Source organism: Ascaphus truei, chromosome 9 (assembly GCF_040206685.1).
Source record: "Ascaphus truei isolate aAscTru1 chromosome 9, aAscTru1.hap1, whole genome shotgun sequence".
NCBI lineage: Eukaryota > Metazoa > Chordata > Amphibia > Anura > Ascaphidae > Ascaphus > Ascaphus truei.
The window spans coordinates 27,066,545-27,082,762 of NC_134491.1; the positions used below are offsets into that span (position 1 = coordinate 27,066,545).

Sequence of the window (16,218 nt, forward strand, 5' to 3'; positions counted from 1 at the left end):
AGCTGCATCTCCCTGCACAGCTCTTACAGGCGATCTCCCTGCACAACGGGAGCTGCATGTCCCTGCACAGCTCTTACAGGCGATCTCCCTGCACAGAGAGAGCTGCATCTCCCTACACAACTCTTACAGGCGATCTCCCTGCACAACGGGAGCTGCATCTCCCTGCACAGCTCTTACAGGCGATCTCCCTGCACATCAGGAGCTGCATCTCCCTGCACAGCACTTACAGGCGATCTCCCTGCACATCAGGAGCTGCATCTCCCTGCACAGCACTTACAGGCGATCTCCCTGCACAACGGGAGCTGCATCTGACTCCACAGCTCTTACAGGCGATCTCCCTGCACAACGGGAGCTGCATCTCCCTGCACAGCTCTTACAGGCGATCTCCCTGCACAACGGGAGCTGCATCTCCCTGCATAGCACTTACAGGCGATCTCCCTGCACAACGGGAGCTGCATCTCCCTGCACAGCACTTACAGGCGATCTCCCTGCACAACGGGAGCTGCATCTCCCTGCACAGCACTTACAGGCGATCTCCCTGCACAACGGGAGCTGCATCTCCCTGCACAGCTCGTACAGGCGATCGCGCAGTTTTATTTTTAATAACATAGTATTGAAGCAGGGGGTCTCTGGAACTGAACCGCGTTTATTTCAGGTCTTGGGACCTCCTGTTTTCCGAGTTACAATCAATGGGTTTATTGGCTACTGTGTCATGTATGGTACTGTAATGTCAATGTGATTTTATTGTGTATTTATTTTATTTTGAAATCGAATGGGCAAACGTGCTATTAGCCATATTTGGCTACTAGTGTTTTTTCCCATTTGTATGTGTGGTGATGAGAGTAGAGGGGATAAGGGATGGGGGTAGTTTCCCAAGGAGGGTGGTTTGGCCTCCCGGCAGGGGTAAGTACAACTTTAATTTTTTTTACGCTGGCTAGTGGTTTATATTTCATGGGCACATTCCTGTGTGGTGATGATGGTAGAGGGTGTGGGTGAAGAGTGTACTTGCCCCAAGGGGTGGGTGTTTAGGCCTTGTGGGAGGGGTTAACCCCTTCATTACCTTAGTGGTTGTAACTGCTAAGGTAATGAAGGGGGTTAACTCCTACTGCAACTATCTTGGGAGACCTAAACGCCCACACTGGGGCAACTACAAGCTTCACCCCCTCTACCAACAACAAAGCAGTTCCTGCTATTTAACCCCTTCATACCATAGCGGTTAGCCACTAAGATAATGAAGCCACTAAGATGATTGAATCCGGGGGGTCTCCGGAGCTGAACTGAATGTGGGTCAGCACCGGAGACCCCCAGCCTCAATCCTATGCAATAAAAATAATAGAAGCTCCGTCAGATGCAAAGCGCGATTCCGATCTTGAAACCCTTAGGTAGCGAGAACAAAATGCGAGTGTTTAAGCCGCGATTTGCATATCGGAGCTTTGTGAATAGCAGTTACTGGCAAAAATGCGAGTTTAGCCATTATTTTTTTATTATTATTTTTAAAGTTGTTTTCAAGCAATTTTTCAATGTTATCGAAGCTTTGTGAATAGCTACACATGCAAAATCACTCAAAAAGTGCACTTAACCAGTGTTAAATCACTTATCGGAGTTTCGTGAATAGGCCCCTAAGAATCTAAACACCTCCCTCTTCTTTTCCATTTCCTCCCCTACCTGTTTATTTGGCCACACTGGTTTAGACTTATTTCTTTTATATTTATTGTCCAAAAGGTATACACTGATAAGTGAACTAATCTAACAATGTTTTAAAGACTGCCCATTTATCTTCTACATTTTCCCTGCAGAAACGTCATTACAATTTATTCATTGTAGATTATTTCTCAGTTTATTTAAATCTGCCTCTCTAAAATTTAAAGGGGCCTATTCTAGATGCCTGGACTAGTTTGCTGCTACATCGCAAGGTTTGGCATGTTCTCGCCGAACGGTTTGTCAGTTGAGTTATCACGGTATTCAGAAAGAATCTGAACCCAACTCAAATAATGGGGCAGGAAAATGCCCAAATCGCTCGGCGAGGCACAAAAACTAATCCTAGCCTCTCCCAAATTTCTCGCCTTGCTTCGAGCTGCCTCTCCCTGCACATATCTTGCCAGCGATGTAAATGTAAACACTGGTGTACGTGAGCAGGGGGTCTCCGGAGCAGAACCGCGTTTATTTCAGGTCCTGGGACCCCCTTCTTCCCCAGATACAGGCCCCGTTATGGGGTGCCGGTGTCTGCTATCCATTAAATGTCCTGGTCACGCGACGCAGGACATTTAAACGCATAGGGATACCGGCACTCCATAACGGGGCCTTTATCTCGGGAAGCAGGGGGTCCCCGGACTTGGAATCAACGCGGTTCTGCTCCGGAGACCCTTGCTCACGTACACCAGTGTTTACATTTTTATTAAAACAGCTTAATTACCTTAGCGGCTAGCCGCTAAGGCAATTAATGGGTTCAACTTCAATTTCCTGGTTATTGGGGAAGAGAGGGTGGATGAAGGGGGTAGTAGCCCCAGGGTGGGTGTTTAGGCCTATCTGGAAGGTTGCTGGAGGAGTTAACCCCTTCACTAGTGAAGGGGTTAACCAGTCCCTTTCCCTTTACCAGTCCCTTTACTCCCCCGGTAGGCCTAAACACCCACCCTTCGGGCAACTACCCCCTTCACCCAATCCCTCTACCCCCAATAAGCATTAAAAAAAAAACAACACTAATACCTACCTCCTCTACCCCCAACGACCCCCCACCCCAACACATACAGTTCAGTAATGGGCAAAATTATTATTATCCAGATATGGATAATAGTGCCCATTCTAAATAAAACAATATACAGTAGCATAAAGTACATTAAAATTCTACTTACAACTGCCAGGATGAAGGGCGCTATCGTCATCATCATCCTCCAGGTCAATGTCCTCTTTTGGCAGGAACAGAAAAATAAAAAAATACAATTTAATGGCCCCTAGCCCCTAAATCACCTTAGCGGTTAATAACCGCTATAGTAATTAAGGGGTTAAACCCCTCCCTCACTTCCCACCCGGGAGGCCTAATCACCCACCCCGACACAGGTACTCCCACCCTTTACCCATTGATTGGCACAGTGGTACATCATACCCATATAATATGGGTATGATAAGACACTACAGCAGTCAATGGGCAACCTAAAAAAAAATCAGCAAGCCCAAAAATACACAACAATAAAAGAAATACACAAGCACCTAAACACCACAAGAATAAAAGAACTAAAAAGCCTAAACTATACACCAATAAAATTAATCTAACACCAAAACAGCAAAAGAATAACAAGTATGTTATCCCAAAACACAAGTATTCAATTAAATAAACACCTAATCAACAGAACAGTAAAATAAATTAAACCGCTAACCAACAAAACAATTAAATAAATTAAATAGCTAACCAACAAAACAATTAAATAAATTAAACAGCTAACCAACAAAACAATTAAATAAATTAAACCCCTAACGAATCCTAAAATGTAATAAAAATAAGTCCTACAAATACATAACAATTTAGTCAAAATAATAAACATAAATAGACAAAATAACAATCAATTAAAAAAAAGCATTTGCCCAAAAATGCATTGTCTGTCACTGTATTTATCTGTACCCTAAAGGGGTACAGATAAATACATTGGCAGTCAATGGGCAAGCAAAAACATAAAAAGACAAAAATACAATTAAAAAACCTGGGGATTTTTTTTTAGATACATTCAATATTTTTCTTACCTTTAGAAGTCTTCACCCTCCGAATCCCGGCGTATCAGGAAGCTCTCAACCTGCAACGTCATCGACCGCGATGATCAGCATCAGGTAAAAAAAATCTTCTTCCATCTTCTTCTGTAGCTATTTTCTTCTTTTCTTTAATCTTCTTTACTTGTAATCCAAACCCCATGTTAAATCCAAAACGGATGTTGACTCCTTGGCATCTTCAGGTAAAATGAGATGAAACAGGCCTTATATAAGGCCTACGACATCACATTTTAGGGTCAGATGGTCCAGGTCCAATCCGATTGGGCTCTGTACCATGTGACCGGCTTTTAAAAATAAATAAATTCTAAGTCCCCCTCTCACAGCCCTTCACTCCAACTGTTTCGGGCGAGAAAAAGCTTGGCTAAAATTGCAATTCTAAAGTCCCGATGAGATTATCGAGGCTACTAAATTGCACGATTTTCTAAAAAATTGCGATGTTGAGTTTATCACTGAGCACTGCACGGCGTGTTTGGCAGGGAGCCAGAAATGGCGGGAAAATGCTTTCACCGTGCGATTTAACCCACTTATTGAGGCTTTCTGAATACTGCAGCTACAAGATTTTGTTGTGTGATAGCTGCTTAAAATCATCGATAAGTCGGTTGTCAGGGCTAGTAGAATAGGCCCCAAAGTCTTTGTTGAACCCAAGTCATCTGTTTTTTGATAATTTATTTCAAATGAGACCATGTTATGATCACTGTTACGCAAATGTTCCCGGACTTGAATATTTGTTATTACTTCTACATTGTTTGATATTACCAAATCTAGTAATTCCATTCCCCTGGTTGTTCCTCAGTATCTTGGGTCAGGTAATTATCTTTTAGCACCCCCAAAAACCTGTTTCTTTTTGTTGTAATGCTAATCACATTACTCCAGTCTTTTAGGGTTGCCAGGTGGCTTCTCCAAAGATACTGGACACAATGGTGAAAGGTGCGACACGTGCCAGAATCGTTGGCTACTAATCTGCCCTGCCTAGCATGTAAATTCTGGTATCAGTGCAGGCAGTGTTAGGCCCAATCCAGGTTTTCCCCTGCAGTGAGCAGCTCCCTTGAGTGACAGGGGGGCGGGACAAGGCCTGTGTTCTGCCCAATCCTGGGATCAGACCTTGGACCCTCCCAAAGGGTACTTAAGGGGCTGCACATGTAAATGTAGTCAGTTGTCTCTCCCCTGAGAGAGACTGTCCCACAGAAGAGTGTGCGCAGGGCTGTAGCCACTTTCCATCCCCTCCCTTAGGGGAGCGGGAGTGAGGACCAACACTTGGGGCCCATGTCTGGGGGTTGACTCCAGGGATCATCCTGAGGCTTGGAAGATAAGTGAATCAGTTAAGGACTGGATTCTGTATGCTGTATGCTGTGAGTTGCAGAATAAAGCTGTTCTTGTTCTATGAAATATACTCCTGCCTGAGACTGCAATCTATCAGGGGGAGTAGCAGAGGGTTATCCTGCAGGGATTGTCTCCGGCACTCCTGGAGCCGGCACAAGATGGAGGCGCTGAACCACAGAGAGAAGAACTAAACATCACCCCAAAAGCCTGTCCTGTCTTCCCCATACCACCGGCGGAAAGCTCAGCATCCTGTGATCCAGCAGGAAACCAGCACTACACGCCCTGTAATATGCAGATCTCCCAGAGGGTGGGGGAAACACTGTTACACATTGAATAGTGTATCAGACATACATTGAATCTAACCAGTACTGCATCTTGTACAGTGCAATACACATACTGCATCTTACACACACACTGCATCTTACACATTGCATCACACAGACTGCATCTTGTACAGTGCAATACACACACTGCATCTTACACACACACTGCATCTTACACATTGCATCACACAGACTGCATCTTGTACAGTGCAATACACACACTGCATCTTACACACACACTGCATCTTACACATTGCATCACACAGACTGCATCTTGTACAGTGCAATACACACACTGCATCTTACACACACACTGCATCTTACACATTGCATCACACAGACTGCATCTTGTACAGTGCAATACACACACTGCATCTTACACACACACTGCATCTTACACATTGCATCACACAGACTGCATCTTGTACAGTGCAATACACACACTGCATCTTACACACACACTGCATCTTACACATTGCATCACACAGACTGCATCTTGTACAGTGCAATACACACACTGCATCTTACACACACACTGCATCTTACACATTGCATCACACAGAGTGCATCTTGTACAGTGCAATACACACACTGCATCTTACACACACACTGCATCTTACACACTGCATCTTACACATTGCATCACACAGACTGCATCTTGTACAGTGCAATACACATACTGCATCTTACACACACACTGCATCTTACACATTGCATCACACAGACTGCATCTTGTACAGTGCAATACACATACTGCATCTTACACACACACTGCATTTTGTACAGTGCAATACACATATTGTACTGTATCTTACCCATTGCGTCACACCCTCTCCCTCTCTCTCTCACACACACACACACACACACACTGCATCTTATACTACATCACACACAATGCAACTTTACACAACATCCCACATACTGAATCTCTCCCACATGCACGTACACACATTGCATCTAATACACTGCATCACACACACTGCGTTTTATATAGTGCATCACACATACACAATGCAATGAATAAGCGACATCTTATACACTGCATCGAATACTGTATCCCACATACATTAAATCTAAGGCTGCGTCTATACTGGTTCCGACGGCCGCTCGCGCCACATCCAAACAATGGAGGCTAATGCGCATGTCCATAGTGTGCGTCCAGGCGACCGATGCGTGGCGAGACAAAAAGTTGGACTTGCCACGCGACGGCCCGATCACATGCGCGGCTCAGCCAATGGGGGCGAACTGCTCACGTGACGTCACGGCACGCCCTCGCCATTCGCCTCATCACGCAAACCTGCAGGCCACGGATCTCGGCAAGCACAGGCGCGCGTGATGTCACACGTTCACACGCTCGCGCGCCTGTACTATGTCCGAGGCCCAACAATTACTGCATCTAATACACTGCATCTAACAATCACTGCATCATGTATCGTGCACTACACACACACACACACACACACACACACACACACACACACACACACACACACACACACACACACACACACACACACACACACACACACACACACACACACACACACACACTGGATCTTATAAAGTGTATAAAATCCATTGTATCTTATATATTGCACCACACACACGCATGCATACACTTATACAGTGCAGCACACACACGCATGCATACACTTATACAGTGCAGCACACACACGCATGCATACACTTATACAGTGCAGCACACACACGCATGCATACACTTATACAGTGCAGCACACACACGCATGCATACACTTATACAGTGCAGCACACACACACGCATGCATACACTTATACAGTGCAGCACACACACACATGCATACACTTATACAGTGCAGCACACACACGCATGCATACACTTATACAGTGCAGCACACACACGCATGCATACACTTATACAGTGCAGCACACACGCATGCATACACTTATACAGTGCAGCACACACACGCATGCATACACTTATACAGTGCAGCACACACACACATGCATACACTTATACAGTGCTGCACACACACGCATGCATACACTTATACAGTGCTGCACACACACGCATGCATACACTTATACAGTGCAGCACACACACGCATGCATACACTTATACAGTGCAGCACACACACGCATGCATACACTTATACAGTGCAGCACACACACGCATGCATACACTTATACAGTGCAGCACACACACGCATGCATACACTTATACAGTGCTGCACACACACGCATGCATACACTTATACAGTGCAGCACACACACGCATGCATACACTTATACAGTGCAGCACACACACACATGCATACACTTATACAGTGCAGCACACACCCGCATGCATACACTTATACAGTGCAGTACACACACACATGCATACACTTATACAGTGCAGCACACACACATGCATACACTTATACAGTGCAGCACACACGCATGCATACACTTATACAGTGCAGCACACACACGCATGCATACACTTATACAGTGCAGCACACACACGCATGCATACACTTATACAGTGCAGCACACACACGCATGCATACACTTATACAGTGCAGCACACAAACGCATGTATACACTTATACAGTACAGCACACACACGCATGCACACACATATACAGTGCAGCACACACACAGTCACACAGGGCATTTTATACAGTGCATCTCACACGCACACTGCATCTTATACACTGCATCACACACAACATCTTATACAGTTCATTAAACAATGCGTTACACTCTGCATTTTAGACCATCACACACCTCTGCTGGCTTCCGGGCCCCTGCTCTCCCCAGCTGTGACCCAGCCTTCCCTAAACCCACCCCTGCATGCGCATGCGCCCTGGTAGGCCCAGTTTCCGGCACCGGAGGCCTTCCCCCAGGTAAGGGTGGATGTGTATAGTGGGGAGGTATGGGTATTAGGGCTGGGGGGTTATTATGTTAATTGGGGGTGGGGGTGTTGTGTATTGGGGAGAGAGGCTTAGTTTGTGTATTGGGGAAGGGGGTTTATTGAGTGTGTGTGGGAGTGGAAGAGAGAGAGGTGGGGATGTGGGAGAGAGGTGAGGAGGTATTAGAGAAAGTATTGTATTGTATTGCTCGGGAGTGGGGGTCTTTTTATATGTATTGGGGGGAGTGGTGGTCTTTTTTATATGTATTGGGGGGGAATGGGGTTCTTTTTATATGTATTGGGGGAACTGGGGGGCTTTTTATATGTATTGGGGAGAGTGGGGGTCTTTTTAATATGTATTTGGGGGAGTAGGGGTGTCTTTTTAACATGTATTGGGAGGGAGAGGAGGTGTCTTTTTAATATGTATTGGGGGTGGGGGTTTTGGTATGAATTTTGTGGGGGGGTGGAGTGAGAGTGGGGTAATTGACGGAAGGGGGGTGAGGGAGGTAGTGAGGAAAAGAGGGAGTAAGAGTGAGACGCAGGGGAGAGAAATAAATGCTGGTCGGGAGGGGGGAGTGAGTGAGGAAGAGGGAGTGAGACAGAAGGGAGAGAAATACATAGGAAGAGGGGGGGATAGAGGGGGCTTGTGAGGTGTGAAATCAGGGTGGGCTCGCAATACTGCCAACATGGAGGGGGGGGATCCGGGGGAGGAGGGCCCGGACGTAACTCTAGTCCTGGGCCCAGGGAAATCTGTCTGCGGCCCTGGGTGGGGGTGTAGAAGAGAGAGGGGTGGGGTATGGGAGGGAGAGAGGTGGGGACGTGGGAGTGAAAGAGGGAGAGAGGTGGAGGTGTGGGAGGGAGAGAGGTGGAGGTGTGAGAGAGAGAGCAGTGAGGGGGTGACATCTTGTACATGGCATAACATACTGCCTCTCTTGCACACACATTGGATTACACACACTGGGGGCGATTCACTAAGCAGTGCACTTTTGCGCCCAATTGGGAAATTTGTAATCCCACGATAAAAAATGAAGCCAGACGCGGGATTCACTAAGAAGTGAAGCGCATTTGGTTAGGTGCGGGGCAAAAACATGCCCGATCGCGCTGGTTTTTTCCCCCTGCTATCATGATTAAAATTCTAAAGCGCGATAGCTGATTTAAAAAAAAGCAGCCTGTAAGAGCTGCATGGAGATGCTGCATCTCCACGGTGATCGTACAGTATAAATATACACTTTAATACTAGTGTACATATGCAGGGGGTCTCCTGAGCTGAACCGCATTGATTTCAGCCTCGGGGACCCCTGCTTCCCGAGTTACAGGCCCAGATATGGGGTGCTGGTATCTCCTCCATTATTTAAATGTCCGCGTCATGTGACACGGACGGTTCAATAATGGAGGTGACACTGGCACCGATGCCCCAAACCTGGGCCTGTAACTCGCGAAGCAGGGGGTCCCTGAGCCAGAAATCAAAGCAGTTCAGCTCAGGAGACCCCCTGCTCCCACACACTATTAAAAAAAATACATCAAAGCAGCTTCATTACCATACCAGCTAGCCGCTAAGGTAATGAAGGGGTTAAGGTCCAATAGCAGCTTTATTGGTGGCAATTGCTCCCCAATAAAACTTGCAATATGTGCTACCTACCCACCCCCTGTGCCCCCAACAACCCCTATACCCCCCTAACATACATTACATTTGTTGTTTGTTTTTTTAAAACATAGGAATGTTACTATAGGCCAGCGGGGGCCTTCGGGTGGTCCCGCGGGTCCCCGAGGCAGGTGTCCGATGGGTCCCCGCCGGCCTGCGGTACCAATCCTGTGCTTTAAAAACAAACAAAAAAAAAACAGGAAATAAATACACCCCCCCACCCCCAGATACAGTACAGTAATGGACAAAATTACTATTATCCAGATATAGATAATAGTGCATTTGTCCATTTAAAATAAAACATTAAGCTGCAGAAATAAAATAAATAAAACTTGCACTCACCCCTTCCAGGCTGCCACAATGAAGGCCGTCCTCATCCCCGTCCATGTCCTCCATTGCCACAAACAATACAGTACAATCAAAAAAACAATCTAATGTCCCCTAACCCCTTAATCACCTTAGCGGTTAGTAACCGCTATAGTAATTAAGGGGTTAGCCCATCCTCTCCCACTACCCACCGAGGAGGCCTAACCACCCTCCCCAAGCAACTACCCCCACCCTTCACCCATTCATTGGTACAGTGGGTACATCATGCTCATATAATATTGGCCTGATTTACCACTATAGCAAGAAATGGTGAAGGAATAAAAAAACAGGCCCAAATAAAACAACATTACATTGCAAAATAAACACATTAACTACTAATTACTAATGCCAATCAAACAATTGAATGGCACAGCGGGCACGTCATGCTCGTATAATATGTGCATGATTTTACACTATGCCAGTCAATGCTCAAGCTAAAAAAAAATCACAAACAATATCCAATGCATTCAAAACAATCTCAAAATAAAAACAAATAAATAAGTAAACCGAACAAAATTGCCACCAATCAATTAATCAAATCCAAAATAAAGACCAGAATAAAGAATTAAAACACCAAAATAAAACCATGAATAAATAAATATCTAAATAAACTGCATCATTCCAAATCAAAAGTCAAAAAATAATCCAACTTTAAAAAGCAAACACCAATCAAAAGCCAGAAATAAACAATTTAAAACACCAGCCAAAATTCCAGAACACTACAATATAAATAGCATACAAATTTAAAAACAAAGAACCAATATACATTTAAAATACATACAAGCAAGCATTTGCGAAAACAAGCATTGCTTCTTACTGTATGTAAGTATAGCCCTAAAGTGCCATACATAAATACATTTGGCATAAATGTGTGGAAAAAAAATGCAATCACAAAAAAAAAAAAAAAATAACCCTGTTCAAGAAAAATAACATACATTCTATTTGTTTCATTACCTTTAGATGTCTTCACCCTCCGATTCCCGTGGTCACCACAAGCTCTCGAACCAATCCACAATCCCAAACAGCAACGGGCCACAGGTAAAAAAAATCCAAAGTCCTTTTCTTCTTCTTTTTCTTCATCTGTAAATTGTAATCCAATTTTGGCTCTTTTGGGGTCTTCTATCTTCTTCTCCTGTATCTTCTTCTTCATCTTCTTCTTCACCTTCATCCATCTTCAGCAGGCACGCCCTTGTAATCCTATTGGAGGAGGAGGAGGTCCCCCCTCCTCGGCTTCTTGCCGTCAAATGAGGCTGCACAGGCTTTTATAGGCATGTGACATCACATTTGAGTGCAAATGGTTCACACGCCTCTGATTGGCTGTGAAAACCATGTGATTTTTTTTTTTGGTGACGTTATGTAAAGAAAGTGAAGCCAGCCAATCAGAATGGCTGTGCTTACTTCCCTTTAACATGACGTCACCAAAAGCAACATGGCTGTTGTCACATGGTACTTCAGCCAATCAGATTGTTGGAACCATATCCCCAATGTGATTGGTTGTTGTAGACTATGTGACTCCCTTTGGATTACGTCACATCCTTTCCCAAAAAACTCTGTCACATGGTCCACTACAACCAATCAGATTGGGGATATAGTTCCCATAATCTGATTGGCTGAAGTACCATGTGACGGCAGCCATGTTGCTTTTGATGACGCCATGTTAAAGGGAAAAGAAGCACAGACATTCTGATTGGCTGGCTTCACTTCGCTTACATGACGTCACCAAAAAAAAACCCACATGGTTTTCAAAGCCAATCAGAGGCGTGTGAACCATTTACACTCAAATGTGATGTCACAGGCCTATAAAAGCCTGTGCAGCCTCATTTGACTGTAACAAGCCGAGGAGGGAAGACCTCCTCCTCCAATAGAATTAAAAGGGTGTGCCTGCTGAAGATGGATGAAGGTGAAGAAGAAGATACAGAAGAAGATAGAAGATACAGAAGAAGAAGATAGAAGACACCGAAAGAGCGAAAATTGGATTACAATTTACAGTTGAAGAAAAAGAAAGAAGAAAAGTACTTTGGATTTTTTTTACCTGTGGCTGTTTGGGATCATGGATTGGTTCGAGAGCTTGTGGTGACCACAGGAATCAGAGGGTGAAGACATCTAAAGGTAAGGAAAAAATTGAATTTATGTTATTTTTCATTTACAGGTTTTTTTATTGTATTTTTTTTGGTGATTGCATCTTTTTTTAACACATTAATTCCAAATGTATTTATGTATGGCCCTTTAGGGCTATACTTACATACAGTAAGAAGCAATGGTTGTTTTGGCAAATGCTTGCTGGTATGTATTTTAAATGTATATTGCTTCTTTGTTTTTAAATTTGTATGCTATTTATATTGCAAATTGTTTATTTCTGGCTTTTGATTAGTGTTTGCTTTTTAATGTTGAATAATTTTTTGACTTTTGATTTGGAATGATGCAGTTTATTTAGATATTTATTTGATTTATTCATGGTTTTGTTTTGGTGTTTAAATTGTTTATTCTGGTCTTTATTTTAGATTTGATTAATTGATTGGTGGTAATTTTGTTCGTTTACTTATTTATTTGTTTTTAGTTTGAGGTTGTTTTGAATGCATTGGATCTTGTTTTGATTGTTTATTTTTAAGTTGACCATTGACTTGTATAGTGTTAAATCATGCCCATAGTATATGAGCATGATGTACCCCCTGTGCCATTAAATTGTTTGATTGGCATTAGTAATGTGTTCAATCTGCAATGTAATGTTGTTTTATTTGGGCCTGTTTTTGTATTTCATCACCATTTCTTGCTATAGTGGTAAATCAGTCCAATATTATATGAGCATGATGAAACCACTGTACCAATGAATGGGTGAAGGTTGGGGGTAGTTGCCTGGGGAGGGTGGCTAGGCCTCGTGGGTGTGTGGTAGGAGAGGGTGTATTGTCCACTTAATTACTATAGTGGTTAATTACCGCTAAGGTGATTAAGGGGTTAGGGGACATTAGATTGTATTTTTGATTGTACTGTATTGTTTGTGCCAACGGAGGATATGGACGGGGGTAAGGATGAGGACGGCCTTCATCGTGGTAGCCTGGCTGGGGTGAGTGCACAGGATTGGTACCACAGGCCAGCGGTGACCCCGGACACCTGCGGGGACCACCCGAGGGCCCCTGCCGGCCTATAGTAACATTCCTATGCTTTAAAAAATTAATTAATGTAATGTATGTTAGTGGGGTGTAGGGGTTGTTGGGGGCACACGTGGTGGGTGGGTAGCACATATTGCAATGTTTATTGGGGACAATTGCCACCAATAAAGATTCTATTGGGCCTTAACCCCTTCATTGCCTTAGCAGCTATCCGCTAAGGTAATGAAGCTGCTTTAATGTATTTATTTTAATAGTGTGCGGGAGCAGGGGGTCTCCTGAGCTGAACCGCTTTGATTTCTGGCTCAGGGACCCCCTGCTTCCCGAGTTACAGGCCCCAGTATGGGGCATCAGATGCCAGTGTCGCCGCCATTTTTAAAGTGTCCACGTCACATGAAGGGGGACATTTAAATAATGGAGGAGATACCGGCACTCTATATCCCCGAGGCTGAAATCAATGGGTTCATCTTGGGAGACCCCCTGCTCCCGCACACTATTAATAAAAATGATATTAATGCAGCTTCATTACCATAGCGGCTACCCGCTATGGTAATGAATAATTTTTTATTGATATGTGTGTTTTAATACTAGTCTCCTGAGCTGAGTACACTGTACGATCGCCTGTAAGCGCCGCGCATGGAGACGCAGCGTCTCCATGCAGCTCTTACAGGCTGGTTTTTTTTTTTTTCAATCAGCTTAGATTTTTAAGCACGATAGCAGGGGAAAAACAGCTTGCGCGATCGGGTTATTGCCCGCACCTACCCAAATGCGTTTCACTTCTTAGTGAATCCCGCGTCTGGCTTCTTTTTTTATCGTGTGATTAAACATTTCCCAATCGGGCGCAAAAGCGCACTGCTTAGTGAATCGCCCCCCTGAATCTTATATAGTGCATCGCACACACCCTGCATCTCATACAGTGAATCACACACACTGCGTCTTATACATCACATCACACACACACATCATCTTAAACACTGCATCTTATGCACTGCGTCATACACACTTCATTTTGTACAGTACATCACACACTATCTTATATACTGCATCACAGACATACCCTGCATCATACACACTTCTTCTTATACATTGCACTACACACACACACACAATACATCTTATACCTTGCATTACACACACACTGCATGTTATACATTGCATTACACACACTGCATCTTATACATTGCATTACACAAACACTGCATGTTATACATTGCATCACACACACAATACATCTTATACCTTGCATTACACACACTGCATGTTATACATTGCATTACACACACTGCATCTTATACATTGCATTACACACACTGCATCTTATACATTGCATCACACACACACTGCATCTTATACATTGCATCACACACACACTGCATGTTATACATTGCATCACACACACAATACATCTTACACCTTGCATTACACACACACTGCATGTTATACATCACATCACACACACACACACACATCATCTTAAACACTGCATCTTATGCACCGCATCATACACACTTCATTTTGTACAGTACATCACACACTATCTTATTTAGTGCATCACAGACATACCCTGCATCATACACACTTCTTCTTATACATTGCACTACACACACACACAATACATCTTATACCTTGCATTACACACACACTGCATGTTATACATTGCATTACACACACTGCATCTTATACATTGCATTACACAAACACTGCATGTTATACATTGCATCACACACACAATACATCTTATACCTTGCATTACACACACTGCATGTTATACATTGCATTACACACACTGCATCTTATACATTGCATTACACACACTGCATCTTATACATTGCATCACACACACACTGCATCTTATACATTGCATCACACACACACTGCATGTTATACATTGCATCACACACACAATACATCTTACACCTTGCATTACACACACACTGCATGTTATACATCACATCACACACACACACACATCATCTTAAACACTGCATCTTATGCACCGCATCATACACACTTCATTTTGTACAGTACATCACACACTATCTTATTTAGTGCATCACAGACATACCCTGCATCATACACACTTCTTCTTATACATTGCATTACACACACACTGCATCATACACATTGCATCACACACACACACTGCATCTTATACATTGCATTACACACACAATGCATGTTATATATTGCATCACACACACTGCATCTTATACATTGCATAACACACACACTGCATCTTATACAATGCATCACACACAAACTGCATCTTATACCTTGCATTACACACACAATACATCTTATACCTTGCATTACACACACTGCATCTTATACATTGCATCACATACACTGCATCTTATACATTGCATTACACACACACTGCATGTTATACATTGCATCACACACTGCATGTTATACATTGCATCACACACACTGCATCTTATACATTGCATTACACACACTGCATCTTATACATTGCATTACTCACACACTGCATCTTATACCCTGCATCACACACACTGCATCTTATACATTGCATCACACACACTGCATGCTATACATTGCATTACACACACTGGATCTTATACATTGCATCACTCACACTACATGTTATACATTGCATTAAACACACACTGCATCTTATACCCTGCATTACACACACTGCATCTTATACATTGCATGACACACACAATGCATGTTATACATTGCATTACACACATACACTGCATGTTATACATTGCATTACACAACAATTGCATCTTACACCTTGCATTACACACACAATACATCTTATACCTTGCATTACACACACACTGCATCTTATACATTGCATCA

The 16,218-nt window shown here is 43.5% G+C and overlaps 1 protein-coding gene across 8 annotated transcripts in view; it reads right to left on the minus strand.

Annotated features, from left to right (window-relative positions):
* Positions 1–16,218, minus strand: part of GRM4 (glutamate metabotropic receptor 4) — a 77,077-nt gene that overhangs the window by 44,222 nt on the left and 16,637 nt on the right. The window lies entirely within an intron of this gene.